Source organism: Protopterus annectens, chromosome 7.part0 (genome assembly GCF_019279795.1).
Source record: "Protopterus annectens isolate FY-2018-M chromosome 7.part0, PAN1.0, whole genome shotgun sequence".
NCBI classification, from domain to species: Eukaryota; Metazoa; Chordata; order Ceratodontiformes; family Protopteridae; genus Protopterus; species Protopterus annectens.
In genome coordinates, this window is record NC_056739.1 from 686984305 (window position 1) to 687010065 (window position 25761).

The following is a 25761-nucleotide window of genomic DNA, read 5'->3' on the forward strand; positions in this document are numbered from 1 at the left end:
TCTTCTGAAATTGCCATTTTGCAGAGAGATTATTAGGGGGAGAGCAACATTTTGAGCCAAAATCAGGGACAGTTGAGAGGTTTGGATATACCTAATTCTATAAAGTGATTTATTTGCACGTACCTCTCAACCTCTTAATTCAGGAAATCTGGACAAGGGCAAATATACTGAGGGATCAAACAACTAGTACTAAAATTGCTCTTGTATAAACTTAGACAGTTGATAGAATAACATGTCTTGCTTTAGCATGCATTTTTCTGAAGTGTATGAAGTCTGAAACTCAATGTCTGTCATTATTTAATGACTTCATTCCTAAATGATTTGCTAGAAAGCCACAGATTTTATGAGGAACAAACCAAAAATAAGAAGCAAAAATTTAGTCATTCTGTGAAAATCTGGACAGTTGAGAGGTATAGTTCAGCTGGGAGAATTGTGCAGCAGAAATCCTACACGACGGACTTAGATCCCTAGGTGTAGACAATAAGTACCCCCCCCAAAAAAAAATAAAATGAAGATCTAAGAAAAGTGATTGCTTCAGTGTGGCTTCATCACTTTCAGTAGCATTCAGACTCAATCAGTAACAAAAATTTGATTTAACTGGTTCCTAATCTAATACATCCAACCAAGAACTGGGAGGGGGCATACCTGCGATGATCAAATAACCAATAAACACCTTCCTGATTGTATTAAATTATATTCTTTGTATAACACAGTACAGTTGTTAGAGGGCATTTTAAATTGATTGTTTTGAACATTTTTCCAGTAAACAATGAAACAAAATGCATGCACCAATAATGACAAAACTGCCCAATTCAGAACATTTCATATATAGCATAAAAGTTGACTCAAACTTCTACAATCCACCAGTATCAGTAAATATACACAATCTCTGCAGAAGTAAAAGTCATATAAATAAATCCACATTGAAGAGATCTGTAACTAATGAAGAGGTTGCTGCTAGCAAACAACTTTATATTTCATTGTTTCATCTACAAATAAAGTGCCTTGTTGCCCTTGAGGAATACATTGCCAATGTTACATTAAAAAAATGATACGCTAGTAATATTGCAATAGGGAATGGATGGCAAACTGGTTCATAGTTATTAGGTATCTCCACCAAAGAGGACATTCTCAGGACTGCAGCATCCACCCCTTTAAAAGTACAACACAGTACAGTATCAGTAATGCATCTACATACTGTGGGAGAAGAACCCACAGCCTTCTGCATCAAAAGCAAGTATTCAACCTGTTATGCTATTAACAATGCAAGCAGACTTGGCATAAGCAGCACTAAACTTCTCTTCCCCTGAAGCTCTCAGCTCCTTGTAAAATCCACTCAACACTCAACTGTCTCTCTCAACTCTGCAGCACAAGAACTCTGGAGAAAGCCAGAATTTATTGGGGGGATGACAAAAGCCCAAAAAACAGGGACATATTTTTAAACATTTCTTGTATAATCTTGGAAAATTTCTAGAATAAAATGTGTTTCCACCATGCATTTCACTGTCAAGTCTTAAACCCAGGACCCTATGCACTACAGTCAGATGAATATATCACTATGCCAAATCAGCTGTTTCTTGAAAGACAGGAAGACAGAAACTTAAATGGCTATCATTTAGTAAATTCAGTTCTCACCATAGCTCTCAACCTGTTAACACAAAACACTTGGACAAAGCCAATAACAGCCCCCAAAAATAGGGACAAATTTCAAATTACAAATTCAAGTCCAAAACTTGCCCTTGTCAAGATCCAACCTAAGCTTCACAAATACACCTTCAATCTATCCCTCCCCTTTCTACTATTACCCTACTCTGTGTATAATTACTATACTATACTATACTATATCTACTATTTTGTTGGTTAGATCTCTATGTAAATATGTATAAATATATATATATATATATATATATATATATATATATATATATATATATATATTATAACTTTTATGTAGTTCTTCCTTGCGCATGCATGCCTTTTTTATTGTGCTTTTAACCTCCTGAAAAACAAGTTCATTGCAGTAATCTGATTTAGATATGTTAAACATTTTTTTTACTGTAAATTGCTGTCATGTTTGGAGCTTTTCTCCTTGGGCCTCCACTGCAAATGGTCCCTAAACCCAGTTGGACCAACCCTGTTAACAAATGTCAAATAAATAAATAAATAAATAAATAAATAAATAAATATTGATCTTATAAACCTAGAACATTGCTAGAATAAAAGATTTTGTGTTACCATATATTTTCTGAAGATTATGATGTCTGAAATTCAAATGTCTGCCATTATTTAGTGAATTCAATCCTTCACTGATTACAAAAATCCAGAAAACCACAGATTTTATGAGGAACAGAACAGAACAAAACAAAAATATGAGGCAAAAATCTGGACATTTTTCACAAGTGGTGGTGGGTAGGGAATTCAGGTTCTTGCTACTGTACCCAAGGTACAGGGCTTGAGCCTGAGTAACTTTAGCCACCAGGTATATTTGACTGGCGTATTACACACACACACATCCCTTCCCTTGCAGTGAGAGCCAATCAGTAGCTATCCACATACATGACTGCAGACGTTGCAGTCTGCTCCCCTTCCAGTCTATGCAGTTACAAACCGCACAGACTTCTGGGCATCTGTGCACTGATGCCTTCTCTTCATAATCCAGACTGGTTAAACAGCAGTCCGGAACTCGCTGAGCATGCATGCACAGTTCAGGTTCTGGGACTCGCAGCTAAGTATTTTATTTTTAAAAGTCTTTTCTCAAATTTACAGCTTGGGGAGCTGCAGTCCTGCAGTCCAATAGCATGAGCTGCCCCTGATCTGCACAACAAAAAAACATGCTAAGCTCCAACTTAAACTCAAGAATCTCTTACTTTTAAATCATGACTAGATAAATCAAAACTCTTCCTGACCCCCTCCCCAAGAAAAATAAATAATGCTATTCACTTCTAGATTATTCTCTGGCCAAAAATTCTCTTTATCTAACCTTAACCAAGAATGCCAGTATCAAACTGGTGTCAAATACTAAGCTCTTAGGACTCATACTAACTGAAAGCCAAAATTTCACCCTCTTTGTAAAAGAAACAGTAAAGCAAACCTATCAAAATCTAGGCTGCCTTTGTAGAATTGCTCCATACCTATGCAGGTCATCATGAACATACACTGCTTCAACCTACCTGCGATTCCCACAATCCTTTATGCTGCTCCTATACTTCTCAACCTGCAAGCCTCTGACACAAAGCTGTAATAGAACTGCACAATTTATTTCTAATCTGCATTACAAAGCCCACCACTGTCATGCCCTAAAATAAATATCTTGGCTAGAACTTACACATGACCTCACCTCCTCTCAACTGGTAATAACACAAAAATCTCATCTGTAAACCCAAACTATGCTCAGCACTAATATATTACAACTATACTCCACTAATAAATCTCTCTGCTCCACAAATAAACTGCTTCTTCTTGCAACCCTCTCAAACAACCTTGCTTGTGACTCCTTGTACTCCTCATATGTTACTAGGCTATGGAACAGCCTACCCATACTCCTTATAATAAACAACATGAACAGAGAGTTTAAATTCCACCTTAAGCAGTACCTTTTGGCTTCCTGGTTCTGTCCTTGTTCCACCCCTGACTAATTGTTCTCATGCTCTATCTCCGACCTTCTCCATAAATGTTCTATATCCACATGCTTTCCTTCTTAAACCTAGCACTTCTTATCTATACTTCCTAACATAGGCTATTATATTTTCTATTACTACTATATTTTTTCACACTTTTTTAATCCTTCCTCTCTTTTATTCTTCCTAAGAGACCTCACTACACACCCTCCCTACCCCCCATAACCCACTACTCCCTGTCTTCTTCTGTGCATCTCAATACCTCCTCTCTAGTCAGACTCTTTTGCGCTCTCATCTTTCTTTAATCTCCAGTACTTGCTTACAAACATTTTTCTTTTCCAGCACTCATCTACATCTGATCTGTTATTATAATCACCTCCTAAAACTGATGGAAAAGTAAGTAATTTGAAATACAGACCAAAAGAGGAAGAAGAAATGCAAAATGAAAGAAGGGGTGCCCCAGGAGTAACAAAAATATTTAGTATAGCAATGGCATATATTTCCAAACTGAGATCTTGTTCTGAGGTTCAACTTTATTGTGTGTAAATATACATTTTTTTCCCTGAACTATATGGCTTTAACTTGTTTGCATTTGACTCATGATACACACAAGCATTTAAATAGAGTAGATACTGTATTATAGGTAGAGGGAAGTGTAACACAATAAACAAGATGGAGCATAGTCAATTCCATTGCCGCATACTACTTAGAATTATGTGTTCATAATGGCATGATTAATACCAGGCCAACATTAAGTTAAGGAGTTCTTCAAGTCAGCAGTGAAGTAATGTGCAAAAAATTGTAGGATGACTGTGGTCAAGCAGTTAAATAATTATCTATATGAAAAGACATTCGGAATTCCAAACAATGAATCTTTTAAGATAATCTATCTGTGAACTTTATTACTAAGGTCTCTCCTGCATTTATCAGAATAACATAATTTTATTTATTTATTTTTTTTATCCTTGTGGAAATTAAACAAAAGAAAAAAGGAAGAATACTTTACCAGTAGAATGTGAATTTTAAGGCTAAGACTGAGACCCTGTAGGATGATCTGGTATCGATTCGTTGCTTGGGCATGTTCATTTATTTTTCGGTCATAGGGCACAGAATTTGAGTATTCACTGAAACGCATTTGCAAGAAAATACCAGCAATGCATCACACAATATTATAATCAGGGCACAGATTATCATTATACATACCACCAAGAAAAAAATGTACTGTAGTGTAGTCACAGTTGAACGTCTTCAATCTTTCAGCTGTGTCAGTCAATCACATCCAGTGAACGAAGTTAGAAAGTCTTCAATTAATAAAATCCAACTGCAAACGAGTTAAATTCACTTAACTGTCTGCAATTGTTTGCTTCCCACTCTTTTCCCAGCACATAAAGCCCAGGAAGACAGCGAGAACCAGTCAGCAGCCATTCAGCCCATCCACGTCACGTACTTGCCTGCGGATGAGGAAGTCTGAGCCCCTTCCATTTCTATGCAGTTAGAAACCGCATAGACTTCTGGGCATCACACTGAAGCATTCGCTCGTTAATCCGGACTGCTTTTACAGCAGTTTGGAGTGGATTTGTTACTTTATTTAGAGAAATGAAACTTTTTTTTTTTTAAAACCCGGAACTTGATCTATGCAAAGTGCGCATGTTCGCAGATGAGTCAGTTGGAGTAAAGCAGCCGGCTGAGCTTAAGAAAGCCAGAGTAAATAAACAAATTAATTATTTTTAGCAAAAAGTTATTTTTTATTTTTTCTTGCTGGGGGGGGCTACAGTCCTGCAGTCCGATGGGATGAGCCGCCCCTGGAAATACCTCACTATGAGGATTACCAGCCTCAAACAGATGCCATATGCAGACCGTCTCAAAAAACTCCAGCTCTACTCCGTCGCATATCGCCTACTCAGAGGCGAGCTCTGCCTAACATGCAAAGCTATGTCAAACCCAGAGCTGTTGGACATGCTACACTTAAAGAAATCCCAATCTCTCTGAACCACATGCTCCAGGGACCTAAACCTTGTCACAACAATAAACAGAACATGCTGGAGAGATCGATTCCTGTCCCAGAGACTTCCCATACTCTGGAACAATCTACCCATTCATGTCAAGCAAAACTCCTCATTGGCCCTCTTTAAGAAGAATCTTGATGACTGGATGGGAAATAGAAAATTCATCCTGGGGATCACTTCTGTGGCACTGCTCAACAGGGGCACAGGAAAATTATTTTCTTGGGTGGCGAAAGCCAGGGAACCTTTTTGGCTAGGCTTATATAGGCCCCAAGGCCAATAGCCTAGTACCTACCTATGAACCTATGGATCTATATATTCAGATGTTATTTATCCTTGCCCTGTTTTCCAGGTTATCAGTTTTATCCAAGAATTTGTTGTTTTCTTGAACAATGACATCTGTGTTATGTTCTCCTTCTTTAAGTCTGCTGTCCATGTCTGTGATAGAATCTTCCATAGCATATATCTGGATTTTCTTTTGTTTCACTCTTTCTTTAATTAAATCAATCTGCTTTGTACAGTCATCTTTTATTTTGTCCACTTTGGTGTCCATTTTACCCAGTTTTAAGGATAGATCTTGTATATTACTGAGAATAGTTTGTAACTTTTTTCACAGAGTTTTCTTGTGTGACTGTCTTCAAGTGATTCTTCTTTCTATAGTGAATCTTTTTGTCTTGAAATTCTGACAGGAAAATATTTACCCCCAGATTTAATAAAATCCATGTAGGCATAGTGTACAGCCTGTACATGGCCGTGTACTTGGTTCCCCCTTGGTAGTGCACCATGCATATTAATGAAGGTGCATTACTGAGGGCCAGCCATGTAACACAGTTATTGAATAAGTGTAGGGAGTGTGTTACTGTGTCTGGAGATGAGTAACACACCCCCTGCACTCTCAAAGTGCAGTATATCAATGTATGCATATGAATTAAATGTATTTAATTTTTTTTTTATGTTGGCGTGGTGCAGTGCACAGCAATTGACACATGCCAGACATCTAAAAATAGAAACCAAATACATTTAATTATGAATGCAAAGGTCAAGTTTAAGCATAGCTGAGTGGGTTTGCATGGTGCGGCATGGTGCTTAGCAGTGCTTTAACATAGTTGAGAGATATATGTAAAAGTATAGCAGCATTCTACACATACATGTAGCCAAATGGGTAGAGTGACAGCCTTATGTGCAGTAGTTGCAGGGTTTGAGTAAACAGAAGGGTTATTAACCTTTATTTTCCAAATACAAATTATGCCAAATATTTTTAAATCCTGAGGAAAAAAAGAGAGAAAAAAAATGCCCTGGATGTCTCAAACTTGTGTAACACAACACAAATTCAAAGAGAAACAGAAGAAATGGTGAAGTCACTGAATCATTCTCATAAACTTTAATACCACTGTATGAGCGCTTTCAGCCAAAAACATTGGCCTTCTTCAGAACAAACAACTTAATTAATACTACCCTTATGTATAAAATGGTCAAAAAATCCTAACCAATCACATCTCAATTCCAATCAATTAATTAAATAAAAAACATTCACATAGGACATTCACATAAAAAGGGTAAACCACATGAGAACATATTTCTTAAATAAAACATTAACTTGTAAATCCTATTTGCATTTATTATAATATGCCTTTCTTTTTAAAACTGCTTTGTAGTTAACTCCATTATTCAAGCCTGGTGCCCTGCATGCATCCAACAAAATCTGCCATTTAAATTCCCTATAGTCAAGTTCCCCATCTCTATCCCCAATAAAATCCTGGGGAACATGATCAATAACCCCAAATTGAAATTTAACTCCATTCTTATTGCCTACACATGTAAGGGTGTGCTTATAAATGGCATTGTCCAAGCTTGTCAAAAGGGAAAAGATTGTGACCTATTACCGTTTTATTGATGACCTTTTTTTTATATGGAGGGGAACAGAGTCTGAACTCTTCAAATTCTTAGAAGACATGAATAATAGTACCTCCTTTTTGAGATTTACTGGTGGTTGGGATACCTCAAAAGTTTGTTTTTAGATATAGAAGTTTTGAAAGAAGAAGGGAAGGGTAGTTTAGGTTCGGTTATGAGTTATAAATATGTAGCCAGCAATGGTTTGTTGCATTACTCTAGTATGCATTCCACCTATGTCAAGTACAATATTATAAAAGGACAGTTATTAAGATTAAATAGGCTTGCAAGTGATGAGACAAAGTTAGACTCTTTAATGGAAGAGCTGAATTATAGGTTTAAAAACAGAGGATATCCCCCTGAAATAGTAAATGAGGTTCTGAACGCCAATTGTTACATGTAGGACACAAGAGAAACATGCAAAGTGATAAAGATTGGGATACTTCTGTGTTAATAGATAGCAAAGAAATTAAGGATATAATATCCAACAATTGGAGAATTTTAGTATCAAACAGTGATTTAAAGGCAGTTGTAGGAGAAACACCCCTTTTGGTCAATAAAAGAGCAGGAAATTTCAAAAAAATTTTGGAAAGTGGCCACAATAAGGGGGTCAAAATAGGCGGAGGCACTTTTAAGTGCAAAAGTTTCAATTTTTGCAAATATATTTCAGAAGGGCAATCTTTTGAAGTTTGCACCCAAAAAAGGGCTTGCCATGTCCCTGGCATTTTTAGCTGTAAATCCACTTATGTGGTATACATGGCTAAATGTTCAGTCTGTTCTTCTTTATGTATTGGAAAGACCAACAGACAATTAAAAAACAGAATTTACAAACACTATTATGCTATAAAAAAGAACAACTTGGACAATGCCCTTTACAAGCACACCCTTATATGTGTAGGCAATAAGAACAGAGTTAAATTTCAATTTGGGGTTATTGATCATGTTCCCCAGGATTTTAATGGGGATATAGATGGGGAACTTGAATATAGGGAATTTAAATGGCAGATTTTGTTGGATGCATGTGGGGCACCAGGTTTGAATAATGGAGTTAACTACAAAACAGTTTTAAAAAGAAAGGCATATTATAACAAATGCAAATAGGAATTACATTTTAATGTTTTATTTAAGAAATATGTTATCATGTGGTTTACTCTTTTTATGTGAATGTTCTAAGTGAATGTTTTTTAGGGGAATGTTTTTATTTAATTAATTGATTGGAATTGAGATGTGATTGGTTAAGATTTTTTGACCATTTTATACATAAGGGTAGTATTAATTAAGTTGTTTGTTCTGAAGAAGGCCACTGTTTTTGGCTGAAAGTGCTCAACCAGTGGTATTAAAGTTTATGAGAAGGATTCAGTGACTCCACCATTTCTTGTCTTTCTGTTTGTATTTTTAAATCCTGATGTGCTGTGCTCAGTTAAGCTCCGCTAAGCCCTGTTAAGCCATGCTAAGTACTGCTTAAACAAGATCCATTTTAGCACTGCTTGACACCAAGCAGCTATGCTTAGCTGGTCTGTGCACTGCTAAGTGTTACCAAGCACTGTTAAGCATTGCCAGTTTAAGCACTGATGAGCTGAGCTGAGCTGGTTTATGTGGTGTTAAGCAACACACTGCATTTTTAAAACTTGCCCAATAGCATTAAAGGGTGGGAAAATAGGGTATATTCAGTGCAATAGGTGGGAATACTGCATATTCTGTTGGAGTTCAACCTGTGAGGATACTATGGCAGATGTTGGAGAGGGTTCCTGCTTTCAGGCACAGTGGTGGGGCATTCAGGAGTCCAGGGTCATGGTCACACTTCTAGTAAAAAACCATGAAGACTGGCTCATGCAGGGTGGTTACCAGGGCTTGGAGTGGAAAACAGAGGCCTGGGACTTCACCAGTGCAACTGGTGCCCCCCCCCCCACAGGTGAACAGTGTCATCACTACCATGATGACCTGAAAAGAAGGAAGGGGGCTCTGTTGGACAGCAAGATCCAAGAATTCCAGGCAGGCAATGTTCCACAAATGTATAGGTATGTTTATCTGTGTTTCACCAATATTTAACCTTGAATATCTGCTAAACTGGTATGCATAATGGTGTGCTTCTCTGCCAACAGCTGCAGAGGTGAGAGCTTGCAACATCAAGGTGCATGCAGGGTGCCTGGCCAGGTTGTAGTGTGAGTGTGGTGAGAATGGATGTATCTTCCAATATATAGTCATATAAGCAAGAAAGAGTAAAGCATTAACTGCCATTAGGTATATAAACAGTTTTGTTTGTATTGTAATGAATGTGGTCATAGACCTGGACTTCAGTAAGTGACCACTGCCAAATGTACTGCATTAAGCAGGAAAGAGTAAAGCATTAACCATAATTAAGTAAATGAAATAAAGTTTTTTTTTGCAATAACTGTGGAATTACAGCTTTATTGCAACACCTGCATTACATTAACTGTTGCTCAATAAAAACTCAAAAGTATACCAGTAAATGCATGAAGGTATCTGTAATAAACTGTTGTACAATACTTATGGAGAGCTGATATTTCAACCCAGTAACAATATATTGTGTACACCTGCATTTTATTTAGTAATGTGTAGGTTACCTAGTCTCTCTGCCATGACTGCATTTCATGCAGGTGTGTCCAACTACACTGTATTATAACACTGTAGTATTAGTAGCAGGCCATATTTTGTTTCCAGGTGAGCTATAGGACAAAATCAGTCAATTAGCTATTAGCAATTACTCAGTAGCTTAGTTTGTTAAATGCTGTTTATGAAGTATGTTTTCCTAGCCACAGACCAGGGTTCGAATCCAGTTCCATGCACTAATAACTATTAGTGAATTGGATATGTTATGATGACAGATATTCTCTCCACAGGTACTACTGGTAAATGGGTGAGGTTGCCCATAGTATGTGTAAATAACTGTTTATTCAGATGTCACAGACTGTTGAAATCATTTTCACAAATGTGCTCTTTATCTAAACAATAAAGGAAACAAGTTCAATAATGACAAAATATAATAAAATAAAAGAAATAAAATGTATAATAACAGATATCATTCTCTCCACAGGGACACAGGTAAAAGGATGAGATAGCTCATAGTATGTAAATAATTGCTTGTTCAGATGTCACACACCATTAAAATCATTCTCACAAATATACTAGTTATCCGAAACAAAAAGGAAACAGGTTCAATAATAACAAACTATAATAAGATAAAAAAATAAAATGTGTAATCAAGTTATGGCTGTGTTCCTGGAGTGTCTTGTAAAGGTTGATGCAGTCAATTACTGCATGTTATGCATATGTCTCCTGATGTCAGTGCTGTTAGGTACGAACCCATGCCGACCAAGCATGGCATGATAGTTGTGTACTCTCTGTACTGTATGTATGCATGTCTCTCAAGTGTCACACTGTCACAAAATGTAATTGCTGTTGTGTAATCCCTCTGTCACAGATATTATCGACATGATTATATGTCAATATCAAATTAACAGTACATTAGCCCGCAGTACTTCCTGGTAGTTATATAGGTCCACATGATGTGCAAGTGTTCTTTGTAGTTGTGTACTTGCAGGTGTTACTGCTTGGCCCATAGTATCCCATGCGGATAGCTTGAGAGATATGTATGTGCTACAGCAGCTATAGGGCACATTTACACATAAAGAAAGGACAGACCTGTAGAGTAGCTAGCATTACTGTTGTCAACTATAAAGCCCATGATGGTATTAATGGACTGTATGTAGTTATGGTTTACTATTAGCATATGTTGTTCCATAAACTTTATGTTGGACATGTGTTTTATTGCTGTTATGTATTTCTATGGTTGGATATTAACATATCTTGTTGAATTACCTAGTCTGCTGGTCTTATGCCGCAACTGTTACTGGCATGGTGTTAATATTTATTTATTTATTTATTTTATTTTACTTTTGTTGACCAGGCTAGTCTAACTGGATATATGTCCATTTTCAGTAGAGGCGCGGGGAGAAAAGCTCCAAGACATATGCAAAAATACAATGTAAAAAGAAGTACAGTGAAGATACATACAAACTGAAATATAGAAAGGTAGTAGCAGTTAGGAAATAAAACAAAAAAGAAAAACTTTTTTTTTTTTTTTTGTAATAGCAATAGATAAACATTCTTATAACAATACTAACTTCAATACTACAAATGGGCTTCGCAAGGACTGTAAGGAGATATACATACATAAAGATGAATGGTTGTTATTAATGAGACATAGGAAAGTTAGTCTGGATTAGTACAGGAACATAACCAGTGTGCATTGAGATATAATTTGAGTTTCTTTTTAAATAGTGTAAGAGAAGACAGAGAAGTGAGATCAGTAGGTCGTAAATTCCTTAGCTTTCCAACAGTATTAGAGAACAGGGTATCACCTGCTGAGTTGTTGGATCTGCAAGTGTTAAAAAGAAGTTTGTTGGATGAGCGTAAGTTTATAGGATTACTGTAGGGGGTGAAGAGACGTGAGAGTATTAGAGTATTTGAGGGTTGATAGAGGGTCTTGTGGGCTATAGTAAGCTGGAGAAATTGTAGATGGTGTAGAAACTCTAGCCAGCCAAGTTGTTTGAGATTAAGGCAGTGATGAGTTCTGAAAGGAGAGGCAGTAGCAAATCTGGCAATATTGCTATAGGATCCTGCTAATTTGTTGAGGTCATTTTTAGAAAGATTTGTATAAATGGTTGAGGCATAGAGTAGAGTAGAGATTAGGTGAGTTCTTGCTATAGCAGCCCTAGCTACTGGTGTAAGAAAGGGTTTGATTCTATAGAGGGATCCAAGTTTCTTGTTGACTGTTTTTATAGTATTGTTAATATGCATGTCAAAGTTGAGGTTATTGTCAATTGTTATTCCTAGGAGTTTAGTAGTTGGGTCGGGAAAAATAAGAGTACCATTGTTAGATGTGAATGTGAAATGTGTGGGTGTGGACTTACGGGTTGGTGAGAAGAGTAGCATTTTAGTTTTTTTGGGTTTAGGAGGAAGCAACGGTGTGTGAACCATTGTTCAACAGTATTAAATGCTATCTGGGTAAGGGTTTGTAATTCAGTTTGAGAAGTAGCTTAGCAGTTGATATTAGAGGCATCCACATATTGAATGCATGTAGTATGTGGAATTGCTAACTGAAGATCATTAATATAAATGGAAAATAGCAGTGGACTTAATATGCAGCCCTGAGTGACACCAAGGGAGATGGGAAGGAGATTAGAAAGGTTGTGCCAGAGTACTGCCTGCTGTCTGTTTTCAAGGTAAAATTTGAATCAATTAATGGCTAAGGGATCAAGTGATAGAGACTTCATTATATGTAAGAGGAGTTGGTGATTAACCATGTCAAAAGCTTTGGATAAATCAAGGAATACTGCAGAGGAAAGAATACGTTTGTTGCAGTTTTTGTTAATACAATCTGTGAATGATAACAGGCAGTGGTGGCACTGTGATATGGTCTAAAGCCATGTTGACAGTTGGCAAGTAAGTCGTTTTGGAGAAGGTGATTAAGCAGTTGCTTATGGATACACTTTTCCATGATTTTTGCCAAAGGAGATAGCAGAGCTATAAGGACGGTAGTTAGAGAAGTCATAAGAATTACCACCTTTGTGTAATGGAATAATGTGAGAGATTTTCCAGATGGGTGGGATATTTCCTTTGTTTATTGTTCTATTGTTCAGAATGGATATGGGGTAGGCAATGGCTTTAGCACCTTTTTGAAGGTATTCTGCTGGGAGTTGGTCAGCTGAGGGGGTGGTAGGTTTTAGTTTTAGGAGAAGGAGCATATAGTGAAAGTAGAGACAGGTTGTAACTGGAATGAAGGGGGAGTGATTGAAGATGAAGTAGGAATATTAGAGGTATCAGGAGATAGGTGGCTGGCAAGAGATTGAATGGCACTGGTGAAGAAGGAATTAAAGGCATTGGCAGTGTGAGTGGGATTGTTGGGGTTGGAGCCCATTGGGTTGGGAATGATGAATTGTTCTGGGTAAAGAAGTTTGTTAATGCTGTTCCAAAACTTTTGTGGTTTATTATGATAAGTCTGCTGTGCTTGGCGGTAGAAGTTTTTTTTGTCTAGTATGATGGCATTTTTAGTTCTGTTTCTAAGTTGCCTAAAGGTTTGGTGATCTAGTGGATTCTTAGTAGTTCACCATAATATACTTACTGTTCTGATATTTATTGTTGTATTTCACATAATATGCATGGAAGTGTAATGGGGTTATTTCCAGTGTTCTGGCATGTGGTTATTACTAACAATGGTTTTGTTCACAACTCACCTATGTTTATTGCTTTACCTCCATACTCGCAGCATGACTGGGTAGGCTGGTTCCTGCTGATCCACCTACTCTACCTCAGCCGGCCGTGGCAGTGGGTACCAGCTCATCTGGGACACAAGCCTGTTCTGCCCCCTCTGCTGGCCCTGCACCACTTATGGGTGGAACCTCCTCAGGGGACCAACCCCCCGGAAGTAGAGGCAGAGGGAGGGGTTGTCACCCAGGATCATCTACCAGTCATGGTGTGCAGGACTGTGCATAGGAGTTCTAAATGATGCCTGTGCCAGATTGAGGGTAGACTGGACAACCTGGTGGGGCCTGAGGGCCCCAGCCCCCAGCCTCCAGCACAGCCACCTTTGGGGCAGTGAAGCAGCATTGTTGTCTGCTTATGGTTGGGGATCTCAGTCATGCTGCTGCCACCTGGAGGTACATGCAGTCTTCTTCTTCTTTTGGCTTTTCCCAATTAGGGGTTGCCACAGCAGATCACCAGTCCACTCATGATTGGCAGTGAAGTTTTACGGTGTTGAGTTGCCAGCCTGGTGCCCAACCTTCTACAGAAGGCACACACATGCACCCACTCATGCCTGGGGCCAATTTAGAGTGTCCAATCCACCTACAGCATGTCTTTGGGATGTGGGAGGAAACTGGACACCTGGAGGAAATCCACATGACAACATGGAGGACATGCAGACTCCACACAGAAGGCACCCCAGCCAAAGATTGAACCAGAGAACCTCTTGCTGTGAGGCAGCAGTGCTAACCTCTGCACCACTGTGGCCGCCCATGCAATTCTGATTCCACAAAATCCTTCCCATCCAAGTTGTTCACCCCCACTCATATGTCACACACTGACCCTGTATGCTGTCTTGTTTATCATGTCTGTCTGAAAATGCAACCTCTCCTACCCAGTGTATCTCCCCACATGGAACTATATCACTTCCCCAACATTCCACTCTCTCTCCTTTTCACATACATATCCACTGGACACAATGAATTATGTCTGATTGGCTTGACAAGACATTTCTGTTTTCCTCACCCCTATCTCTGTGGTTTGAGGGTCCAAATTCATGTACAAAATCTGTCAAAATGCACAGCTGATGCTGTACATGAAATGGAGAGCTATTGTCCTTTCCTACACCCATCCTGTACATCCCTACCTGCCTGTCAGTATGTTTTCCCCCCTGGTTGCCCCCATTTCACTACATTCCTATCACCCCCTTTTTCTTTTCTTTTTTTTACTTTTAGCACGGGTTTGCACAGAGCTAAGTGGCGGTGCACCAGGCAAACCTACACAAACCCACTTAAAACTGCTTAAAAGTACCTTAATCATCTTATGTGCTTCTCAGAGTGTTAGGCACATCTGCAAAATAATCTCCCTGCCACATCTCAAACCTGGACCCCTGTCAACTACAGCACAATGCATTAGCCCACTAGACCACTCAGCTCTGGATTAAAATAGGTGTTTCCATCAACACATACTGATTGCCACTGACACTCTGCAAGTACTTATAATGGGAAAAATAGGAGTGTACTTGGAATTATGATGCAGACACTACACCAGTACACAGCCAAATAAATAATAATGGCTGTACGTGAGGCCTGGGATAGCAGGTATATCTGTCAACTGTAGAGACTGTTGCGGAATGTCCAGAGTTTGTCCCCTAGTTTTGGCATGGTTTTCACAAAAACATATGTTTCTGGTAAAGTACTGGCAAGTCATTGAAGACTGAGGTTAGAAAATTATGATAGACATTTGAGTGTCACACTTCATAACCTTCAGGAAACACTTACTGGTGGCCAAGGATGAACACAGGATAGCAGCAGATTTCTTCAGCTCCACCAACTTAACTGCATTGACAGGAAATAATTACTTTAAAATTCAACTAATGAAATTATTTTCTTTCTAAATACGTTTGGAATATCAGTTTCTTGAATAATATCTAAAAAAGAAAGAAAATTTAAATAATTTTCCTGTCAGAAATCATCTTGGAAATTTCTCTTTCATCACCTCTGTTCAGAATGAGTTCCAGTAAGGCAAACAGTCAGGATTCCAGCATCAAGAAAGAGCTTCAGTCTTTGATATCAACTATTCAGCAACTAACAACCAAAATGGACAAACTGGATACTAAAATTGATAACTTCATAGAAAAAACAACAAAACAAATGGATTTGTTACATCAAGACTTGCAACATCAGAAAGCTCAGATTACAGGTATAGAAGAGACTGTTAATGATATGGAGAACAGAATCCAGGAAGAAGAAATTAACATTGAATTTTTACTGAAACAGAACACACACCTACAATCCAAACTTGATGACCTGGAAAACAGATCTAGACGCAATAATATTAGGATTTTTGGACTGCCAGAAAATATAGAAGGTAACAACATTACTTCCTTTTTAAATACTTGGCTTCCTAAAACTTTAGACTTGTCAGAAGCATTTTCTTTTGGTATTGAAAGAGCCCATAGGTCCTTATCTAATTTTAACTCTAATAAAAAGTATCCTAGATCAGTTATAGTAAGATTTTTATCATCTTATGACAAGGAGATGGTATTAAAATCTGCATGGGCTAAAGCACCTATAAAAATTAATGAGGCAACTGTGCGTTTTGACAATGACTATTCTTCCTTGGTAATAACTAAAAGAAAAGTTTTTTTGCCATTAATAAGAGAGCTTAAGAAAGCACAGTTCAAAACTCACCTTTTATTTCCTGCCAAACTAAAGATCTTTTTACCTGATGGCCCTAGAATTTTTGAAGACTTGGACTCTGCTTTGCTGTATATAAAAAAAAATAAGATATTAGATAAAATAGAAGATATGGAATGGGCAAGTCCTTCGTTAAAGAGGATGGCAACAGGAACTTCTTGGAAGACTTCAGAGAAGCAAAAAAGACTAAAAAATAAATGACATGTTCTATATTTTTTTTTATTTTTTTTCTTTCTCTCTTTTAAACTCTTCAAATACAGTTACTGCATCTCCAGAAAGCCAGAAATATTTTAAAGATTTATTTAAAGTTATTTTTTTGTGTGCAAAGAACTGTTTTTTGTTTCATACACAGTCAAACTCTCTGAGGAACAAATAACATGCTATGAATCAACTTGTTTCTCTTTGTGATAAAGAGACCTAAGGTTAGTAATTTGATACATTTCCTTTCTCTTCTTGTTTTAAATAATGGCATTCTTTCTAAACTATGCATTTAGTGAGGGGTGGGGGAGGGCAAGGAGAGAAGTATGATGAAAAATATGAAATAAATGAAATAATAACTTATTAGTTCTTTAAAATAATATATGCTGTTTAAACACTGTTGCTAAATATTATACCATGACTTAATTGCTTATACATGATTTCAAATAATATGTCATGATATAATTGCAAATAATCAGAACTAAAATAGCTGTAAGTAATATGTTTCATGTTTAACTTTATTAATACAAACAGCAACTAATATATCTTTGTAGATACTCCTTGTAGCTTCCTTTTTTTTCTTCTTTCTTCTCTCTCTCTCTTTCTTCTTTTTCTCTCTTCTTTTTCTTTTTTTTCTCTCTCTCTTTTTCTCTCATATATACAGTTATATGCTTCTGATAATACTGATATATGTATATAATAAGATTTGTATGAGAAAATGAAATGGGGCATATAAAAATAAGTTGTATAATATGTTAAATAACTGCAGGCTTGGTTTCACTGTCATAGAGACTGTAATGACTTGTAAAATACTTCGCGAAGGTTTTGCACTGTCTATATTCATTTGTATTACTAAATGAATGTCAGTCACTTGCTTTTACTAAAATTCCCGCCAAAATGTTAAGGGAGACAATTTGGGATGTGGGTTACCTCGTGAATAGTGTCCTCGAGTTGTTTTAAAAGCTTCAACACTCAGAATACACGCAGAGAAGCTGAATGCAGTCATTTTGAACTTTGACCCCTGATTTTACACTGACACATCGCAGATTCAAGAAGAACACTGTTTCAGGAAGTGGAACTGCTGTAAATACGACCTTGTGATGAAAAACGAACTTCATGACATCTAAATGTGAGTTATTCTTTATAACAACTTACTTATTTAAGATGTAATTTATAAAATATAAAAGTTATAATGATTTTAAATGATTCAGTATGCCATAGTAAACAAGTTAGATATTTTATAAGGCATAGAAGGTAAAACACATATACACATGTTTTGAAAGCTTACATGACTGCAGCATATTAATGTATATAAATACTTATGATTTAAACATATATAATGTTATAAATCATTTGACTTAACTAATTGACAAGCACAAGTATCATTATGATTATATCTTAGAAGAAACTGTCATGTGACATATTTTAAAGCTGCAGTTCAGATATATAAAATACAGATGGCTTTCATCACAATGATTTATGTATAACTAGGAATTAACATTGCTGTGCAGTATGATTTTTAAACATATGTATGAGTATAAATATTTTATTTAATTGGCAATAATAAGTATGCGAAGAAAGCTTTGGTGCAAGTAATTTAAAGTTTTTAAAACTGTTAACTGCATTTCTATGACAGAAAGTAGGAATACCCTAATATATGTAATGTCTGAATCATAATAGCCTAAGTTATTGAATCCAAATGAATATAAGAACTTATTCTTTTTTTTTTTCTCTCTCTCTCTCTCTTTCTTTCTCTCTCTCTCGTCTCTGTTCCCATTATCAAGATTGTTAGAATGCTATTTTAATTATGAGTGTATTATATAAAATAGATGTACATAGTAATATGAGCTGTTTCTAAATGTTCATATTTGTTTATATGAAGCTGATTTATAAGTTGTTTAGCTTTGTCTTACTAGATAATCTAATTAAATAAGGTTAACTTTAGTTAATAATAGTTAATATTAAATTAATTTGGTGGCAGCTGAGGTACTGCTGCTTAGGATAGGGGGATAACTTGAGTGGTATGTGCTACTCAAAGTTGGAGTTCTTAACTCCAGGCTGGGTGCAATGTTTAATCCTAATATTATTTTCATCTGTTTATTGTTGTTTGTATATAGTTCTGACATCCACATCACATTTTATAAACTCATTCTCACTACAAATAAAAGTGAAACTTATACAAAATCCCATAAGATTTTCAATAAATACAGCTATAATTAATGGTACACCTAAAGGAGGAGACATAATATCACTTATTTTGTTAATTGTTATTTTGATTATATGTTTTATATGTTTATAAAAGCTAAATGATATCTCTAAAAGGAATTTCTTTAAACATTAATGGATTGAATAACCCATGTAAAAGGGCAAGTTTAATGAGATACATTAATTTGCATAGGGCCAACTTAGTATTCCTTCAAGAAACACATCTCCTGAAAAAGGATATTGATAAATTAGCCACTAATAAATATACAGTCTTGGTTAGTTCAGAACACACACAGAAAAAAAAGAGGAGTGGCTATTTTATGGAATAAAAGTATGCCCATACCTAAAACTATTAAGTCTTATAAAGATGATAAAGGAATGTTTTGTATGGTTACAATACAGATTAATGGAAAGACATATACATTAATCAATGTATATTGGATACCAGGAATTGGCATTAATACAGTGAAACACCATCTCAATAAGATCATATCATTTTCTATAGGAGATATTATTTTAGCAGGTGACTTTAATTGTATCCTACATGAAAAAGATACTACTACTATAGGAAAAAGGAAAATTACATCTAATGCAAAACATTTAAAGGATTTTGTTAATTTATATCATTTGAATGATATTAATAATCGGATAGATTCAAAATCATTACCATACACATTTTTTTCTAATAGATATAAAACTTATTCAAGAATAGATAGAGTCTTTATTTCTAACCAGATGGTAACAGACTTAATTAATTCTAAAATCATTTTGTGTCCTATATCAGATCATAATTCAATTGTCTTTGAGTTTATGATAAAAAGTACTTATAATGTTCAGATCAAAAGAATACCAGCATACTTGACTCAACTAAAAGACTATAAAGATTATATACTTTCAGAAGTGCAACATTTCTTAGATTTAAACACTACACCTGATGTCTCCATTGTTTATATTTGGGATGCTTTAAAATCATATTTATATGGACAAAGTATCAGATGGTATAATAATAAAAGGAAATCTTGGGACAAGGAATTACTAGATATTCAAAGCAAATTAGACTCATACAAACATAATAATAAAGAAAATATTATGGACAAAAAAGTCATTGAAGAAATAAATAAATAAATGAGAAATACGAAGAAATTTTAAACCATAAAGTTAAAATAACATTAGAGAAATATAAGTTTTTATCTTACTCAATAAGTCCCAAATACTTACATAGACTTAAAAATAAAACAAAAAGGTTGAATAAACAAAATCATATCAAAGAAATTTTCTCTCCAAGGAAAAAGAAGAATGTTTCTAGTTTACCAGAAATATTAGATGAATTTAGAAATCACTTTCACAAAATTAATCATAATAAAATTAACATGGATCCTAAAGATAAAATAAAGAAATTTATAATTACAAACATGAACAAAAAACTTAATAAACAACAGACTAAACTAATGGACAAAAATATTTCATATACAGAGGTTATTACACAAATAAACTAACTTAAATCAAACAAAGCACCAGGTAATGATGGTATTATACCAGAGATCTATAAAATTCTTCCCAAAAGTACTTACTCATTAATACACAAGGTTTTTATTTTGGCCCAAAATGAGTTAACAACTCCCCCAACTTGGCAATGCACATTTATTTCACCAATTTTAAAACCCAATAAAGACCCAACCAGATGCACTTCATATAGACCTATTTCATTACTTAATGTTGACTATAAAATGTTTATGAGTATTTTTGCTGATAGATTAAAGACAATCATCCCAGGCATAATAGATATAGACCAGACAGGCGTTATTGTAAATAGAAATACTTTTGATAATATAAGGAGAACTTTAACGTTAATTGATTTTGCAAATAGGAAAAAGAAAGATTTAACACTTATTAGTCTCAATATAAGTTCAGCATTTGATTCAGTAAGTTGGGACTACTTGTTTATCTTACTGAAGTGCACAAACTTCTCTGATGCATTTGTAAATCTAATTGAACATCTATATAAAGGAGCATTGGCTTACATTAAGATAGGAACATATGTCTCACAAAAATACCCATTTTAAAAGGTACAAAACAAGGGTGTCCACTCTCCACTATTATTTACTTTAATAATGGAGCCTTGGGCTAATTTGATCAGAAACAGTACTGATATAGAAGGATTTGATATAGATGAAAATACAATATCTAAAATTCAACTTTTTGCAGATGATGTTCTAATTACATCAGCAGGATCTAACTCTTCTATGCAGTCCTTATTTGATAAAATGATGGATTTTAAAAATATCTCTGGTTTAATATTCAATGAAGAAAAAACTAAAATATTACCAATATCCACACGAAAAAATGTCCTCATTAATGATTTTAACAAATATATACCCAACTCAGGTCAGATAACTTACTTAGGTATAATATTAACTAAAGATATTAAATCTATTATACATAATAAATATAGCAACTGTCTTCTTAATATACAAAATCTTTTCAATAGCTGGAACAATATGTTTTTTTACCATGGAAGAGAGACTCACAATTATTAAAATGATAATATTCCCTAAGATATTATACTTAATACAATCAATAATACTCCCACCTACAAAAATAATTATTAAGAAATTGAATTCATTAATGTTAAATTTCTTATGGGCACCTAATAGACCTAGGATTGCATTAAAGAAACATACTAATAGCTGGTCCCAAGGGGGCATTTCATTTCCAGACTTTAATTTATATACTATTTCTTCTATTATAAAAGTTATTACTTTGTTAATAGATCAGTCATATGTTGCAAGATGGAAAGATTACTGGGAACTAATTAGCATTTACTTCATGAAAATCTCTTTAATACATAAAAATATTATTGTAAATAACCCCATGTTATGGTTACTAAAAGAATTCTGTACTTCATCTATTACACCAAAATATATAGTTAGTTACCCATTAAACATTATTATCAGTTATCGTAATTTTATATTCATGCATCCTAAGTATAAGGAATGGAATTTTATTCTATTCCCTATAATGTATACACAAGGTATGCTTTTGTCAACCACCTCTGAAAGAACTCTTTTAGTCACAGAGAATGATCTAAAGTATTGGTATCAGTTGCTGTCTGATAATCAAGTAAAAAATTTAGACTTCTTAAAGCAAGAATTTGATTTGAGAGAAACATGTTGGTTAGAAATTCAGACTTTTAGACAACATCTTATTAATAAAATTGATTTAATGTCTTTAACAGTTAAAGAATCTGTTCCGATACTGATTGATTACTTGATATTAAATTTACAACATAGAGTTTCTGATAAAGGTAAGCTCTCATACACACATAAAATTATCAGAGAAGAAACTCATTACAGTTCAGATACCTATTGGAATTATTTCATTTCCATTAATGGTGAATCACCAAAACAACAAGATAAACAATATATATTGGAATCTGCTTATAAAACTACTTCTTCCATTAATTGGAGACTTTTTACTTGGAAATTTTTACATAGATCCTTCTATACACCTTTAATGATGAATAAAATAAATAATAAAGACAACTTATGTAAAAGATGTAATGTAGAAATAAATGCTGATTGGGCACATATGTTTTATGACTGTATAAAATTGAAGGAATATTGGAAGTTAATCAATGATTTTTTGCAGGCCCTTTTCACAGATAATTTCATTGTTTCTAAATCACTTATATTATTTAACACTCCTGTTCCTAAAAGTGTTAAAAAAGTTAAACTTCCCTTATTATGGTCTATTCTAGCAGTGGCTAGAAAAATAATAACCAGAAATTGGATTTCAGATACCCCTCCTTCATTTAATGAATTTAAAAATGTTATGACTGAAGTGTGTCATATGGAATTGATGACAATAAAATCAAGAACTACTAGAAAAACATCTTATTATATTATATGGGATACTTTACAAAACCTGTTAAAAAAACCTTAGTTTCAATAGCAAGACATTATAGTTTAATCAATTGATTTGATTTGTAGTGGATGTCTCTGTAAATACTTTGGTTATTTTATTGAATGTTATAACTATTTCTATTTTAATTGCTTGTATAAAATTGTTATGATATTTATTTTGTATGTTAAAACAATAAACTTGTTTTAAAAAAAAAAGAAAACACTTACTAATGCAAATCCTGTGTCAGTTTGTATGCATGCACATATATCTTCCAAATACAGCTGCTATAGCACTGAGTCTGTGAAATGCCTTGCAGGCAGTACATTTTGCCACCCACAGACCTGGGTTTGAATCCAGTGTGTTGCACTTCAATTACATTATTGTGTTTACAGCAAATAATTACTGAGTAATGCAATTTTAACCAAAACAGGTTGCTACTACTGAATTAACTGCTACCCACATTTGCAAGTCAAAGGCCTGTAGTTAAGGACACACTGCATATATTTGTATAGCCTAAGTATGTGTCACCTACTACTCTTTGATTGGCACTGTTACATAACAGATGTACCTTAAGCACATGCCTCAAGTGGACTGTTATGGGTACCCACATCCTGGCTATGCTGTAATGATAGAGATGACACTGCTCTTTTAGTGACACATACAGCTTGTTGTTCTCCAAAGTGTTCACACTCCCCCTATGTGTCCTAGGCTGCACTGTGGGCTGACCTTGTCACAGCAGTCAACCAAATAGTGCTACGGGACAGAAATTAATAGCAGATCTGACACCAGACAACAGATATGGTCAATGCTGCATGGCAAAGGGATGCCGCTGTGGCTAGGGGCCATGCTGCCCCCGTTGGAGGGCCTGTAGCAGAACAACCACTCTCAGCCACAGACGAATTCCTGTCAAACTTGGGATCAGCCACCAGCTGTCCATCAGCCCATACATCGTGGAGGTGGGTGCCACAGCATCCACATCAGAGGAGAATCCAGGTAGGCTTCCTGTGTTCATCACTGTAATACTGTATCAGTCATTGTGGCAGCCTCTGCATACCAGCACATGGGTGTCACATCTATCTGCATTAGGGGGGGTTGCTTTTAAGGCACAGTTATGCACACATACTTGGAATCTCAGCAATGTAGGCAGTATCACATTCACTACTGTACATGTTGATATATGCACATATTACCCTGTAACAATGGCACATTTAGTATTGCTGACAATACCTCTCCCTCACATTTCCATAGGTATGTCAGGTGTGGCCAGAGTCCAAGGTCCTGTACCTGGTAAATGTGATATTGTTGTCTTATGGATCATATATACCCTAAGAATCTTAAGGGCTGCCAGTTTGCTGTAGGCACAACTGTTATGCTTAGCAGATTACAATACTTGTATGTTCCATTTCAGAGGAGTTAACTGAAATGCATTGAATGGGTAATCACAGTTGTGTATTTGCAGAAGCAGTAAGACGTTTGCACTTATCGTTGAGAAGGTCTATGCAGTCTGCTATATGGTAGGCAATCACTCACAGATGCCTGTTCACACACAATATGGAGATGGTACATAGCTGAGGCAGTGAAACTATAACTGGCATAGTATGCTTAAGATGGGTTAACTGCGTTTTAGGTGTAGGTTTATCAGATACACTGACATATTGCTTATCTCACAGGTGTATAGTACTTGCAACATTAACTGGATGTAACTGCAATGCATGTTATAAAGGGCCTGTCTTGTCTGTGTAGTATTCTGTTTGTGTGCTGTGCATGGGATCAGAAATAAGATGTGGTATGTGTAATGCATGTATGCGCGTGTGTGTGTGGATTACCATACATAACAGTGCAGGTAGTAATGTACTTATTTTGTCTTCCTCCTCACAGGTGAACATAGAGGTTGGAGTGTGTCCCCATCACAACCTGATGTCAGTGTCTCATCAGACTCTGATGATGATGGTGGCCATACTGAGGCACAGGTGGGGTTGTTGGTGGCTGAATCTGTACAATGGGTTGACATCACACTTCCACCTCCATTGTCCCCGCACACAGTCAGTATGCCCACACATACCTAGTCCCCTGAGGCCACATATATCGGACAGTCAGAGTGCGATGACATTGAATAGGAGAGAGTGGCAATTATGGCATCAGTGAGTGTAGACACTAGCCATAGCCAGAGATCTGGCAAGGTCCCACACAGGCAGATTGACAGGGGTGCTCAAAGAAGGTCTGCTGCCCATCCACTACTTATCACAGGTGTCACATCACGGATCATTTGATGCATGTCTTGGTCCATCATGGAGGCAGAGGCATGTTCCAAACACAACACCAGATAGATGCTCATTATTATGAATGCAGCACAGTCTGACATCTGTGACTCCCTCCACCACATTGGTGATGCCTATACCATATAGGTAAAATATATTAATGAAGGGAGAGAAAAGATATGGAAATGCTTAAATTTTGAATTTTGCAAGATTATCTATAAAGGTTCAACTGAAATATATGTTAATAATGTTAAAATACAAATATATAATGAGAATATTTGTAAGATCAAATTCACAGTTTATTTATCTGTTTGCTCACAATGCTCCTCTTACTGTGTGGGTAGGACAAGCAGACAATTTTATAAACGAATGAGAGAGCATATGTATGCAGTCCAGAAAAAAGATGTGACAAATGCATGGGGAAAGCATTATAAGACTACTGAGTGTATAGGGACACCAAAATTTATGTTAATAGACAAAGTTTCAAATTTTGAAAATAAGCTTGGAGCAGAAGATGAATTGGATTGGAAAGAGTATTGCTAGATGTTAAAGTTAAATGCAAGTCACCCTCCAGGACTTAATTACAAAGAAAATGTTAAAATATATTTGAAAAGAAAAAGGTTAAAACACTGAAAATTGCATTAATATATAAAAAATACAGTTTTTTCCATGAAGTCTTATTTGTTAGTGATATTATTATATATGTATTTTAAAGAACACTGTT